Raw genomic sequence first — 2735 nt, forward strand, 5'->3', positions numbered from 1 at the left:
AGGAGAATTGCTTGAGCTCAGGAGTTCAAGGTTGCTGTGAGCTCTAATGCCAGGGCACTCTACCCAGGGTGACAGCTTGAGGCTCTGTCTCAAAAAATAAATAAATAAAATAAAATAAAATAAAACAGATCAGGAATGTGTGCAAGTCATAAGTATTGGAGTATTTGTAGGTATTTCTTGAAAGTATTGTAACAATGAGTTATCATTGTTAACATTTATATAATTATTTATGAATATAAATGATAAATTATTTGTTTTGTAAAGAAGAGATTAATCATCCCTAAGCTGCTATCAGGTCCTAAATTTAGACAATAATGCAAAAATCAAGTAGAAGAAGTAATTATTTTTTTGATGATTTCTTTCACCATCAAACAAAGAAAATGTTCTATTGTTGGGCCACACTATGATAGCTGCTATAATTTGTTTAATTTAATTTCAGTTTTTCTAAAGTTATGAGGGAAAAAGTGAAGAGAAAGTCCTAGATAAGGAACTTGGGGATTTGAATTTTTGCTTTGCCCCTCATATTAAATAGTTCTGAGACCGTGGGCAGATTACCAAACCTCCTGGAACCTGAGTGTTCCTTGCTCACAAAAGAAGATGGTAAGCTAAGATTAGAGGAGCTCTGAAGAGCATATGGGTTCTTGCAGTATGTGATTTTAGGAGGTTATTCCTATACTAGAATCAATGGAATTAATCCCATGTACAAAAAAGACAGTAAAGGTTATCCCAGGTGAATGTTATCCTTCCTGTGGTTACACTGGCTAACCTTGTCATTGTATTAGAAAGCACACTCCAGTTATCCCAGGCTGTGATGGCTAATTTTATGTGTCGTCTTGACTGGGCCACAGGGTGCCAGGTTAAATATCATTTTTGGGTATGTTTGTGAAAGTCTTTCTAGATGAGCCTGGCATTTGAATTGCTGAACTCAGCAAAGTCTACGGCCGTCCCCATAGGTAGACAACTTCCAAACAGCAGAGAGCCTGAGTAGACCAAAATAGAGTAAGGGGGGATTTGTCCCCTTCCTGCCTGCTTGAGGGAAGAAGGATCCAGGCTTCTCTTTTCCTTGGACTGGGATTTAATTTGCTTCCTCAGCTTTTGGACTCAGACTGGAATTACACTACTGGCTTTTCTGGGTCTCTGGTTTGCAGATAGCAGATCATGAGACCTTCTCAGACTCCATAATCACATGAGCCGATTCCTGATGTGATTTTTATGACACACACACACATAAGAATGCACATACATGTATACTAGGGGTGTCAAAAAGTGTAGACACATTTTAAGTGTTCTTATTGAAAATAAAATTGATCATTCTCCAAAAGTGTACAAATTACAGATAAAGTGGATGTGTGTGTGGCATGTCTAGGTACACTGGACCAGTAATAGCACCTTTGATTCAACTTTGAAAAATAACACACAGGTAATATCTCTTAAAATTTGTGTACATTTTTTAGCATCCTCTGTAAGTATGTATATATAGGTGTGTGTCAAGACTACTGTTTAAAAAGAAATATGTGTGTGTGTGTGTATACACACATATATCTGCTACTGGTTCTGTTTCTCTAAAGAAGTCTGACTAATACTGGTACCAAGAAGGGGATGTTATTATAACAAATATCTAAAAATTTGGAAGTGCCTTTGGGATTGGGTCATGAGTAGAGGTTGTAACTGTTTTGAAGTACTTGCTGGAAGAAGCTGACACTGTCAGGCAGGGATTTTTAGAGATGACTTTGGTGAAGACTCAGGAAGAAAAAAGGAGAGCTATAAAGAAAGCTTCCATTTTACTAGAAAATACACAATAATGTGGAGGATGTTTGTACACAGATAGATGGTAAAGGCCATTCTGATGGCTCTCAGATGAAAAAGAGACACATGTTATTGGACAGTGGAAAATAAGGCTGGGCACGGTGGCTGACTCCTGCATCCTAGCCGGGAGGCTAAGCTGGGAGTATTGCTTCAGGTTAGAAATTTGAGACTAGCCTGATTAAGAAAGAGGCCCCGTCTCTACAAAAAAATATGAATAGGAAAATTAGGTGGGCATGGTGGTGCACACCTGTAGTCTCAGCCACTTGGTTCTGTATAGATCCAGGAGGATCACATGATTGCAGGAGTTGGAGCTGAGCTCTAGTAAGTGAGATCATGTCTTTAAAAAAAGAAGAAAATGGGCAGCGCCTGTGGTTCAAAGGAGTAGAGTGCCAGCCCCATATGCCAGAGGTAGTGGTTTCAAACCCAGCCCCCGCCAAAAAAAAAAAAAGTTGGAAAAAAAGGAGAAAATGTTGAGCTCAGGAGTTCGAGACCAGTCTGAGCAAGAGTGAGACCCTATCTCACTGGTCATTGTGGCAAGCACCTGTAGTCCCAGCTACTTGGGAGGCGGAGGCAGGAGGATCACTTGAGCCCAAGAGTTTGAGGTTGCTGTGAGCTATGACACCATGCCACTATACCCAGGGTGACAAAGTGAGACTCTGTCTCAAAGAAAAAAAAAAAAAAGAAGCTATTTTTGCTGTAAAGTGGCAATGGACTTGCCTAAATTGGATTTCTGTTCCAGCGTTTTATGGAAGGTAGAACTTGTAAGTAATGAAATCAGATATTTAGCTGAAGAGATTTCTAAGAAAAGTAGTTTAACTGGTGTCTTGGATCCTTCTGACCACTTACAGACAAAGAAGGGAGAAAATGATTTGAAGACAGAATTAGTAAGCAAAAATGAACTAGAATTTAAAGATTTAAAAGAATCTTAA

Source organism: Otolemur garnettii, unplaced genomic scaffold (genome assembly GCF_000181295.1).
Source record: "Otolemur garnettii isolate 467f Iridium unplaced genomic scaffold, OtoGar3 scaffold00002, whole genome shotgun sequence".
Classification (NCBI taxonomy): Eukaryota; Metazoa; Chordata; class Mammalia; order Primates; family Galagidae; genus Otolemur; species Otolemur garnettii.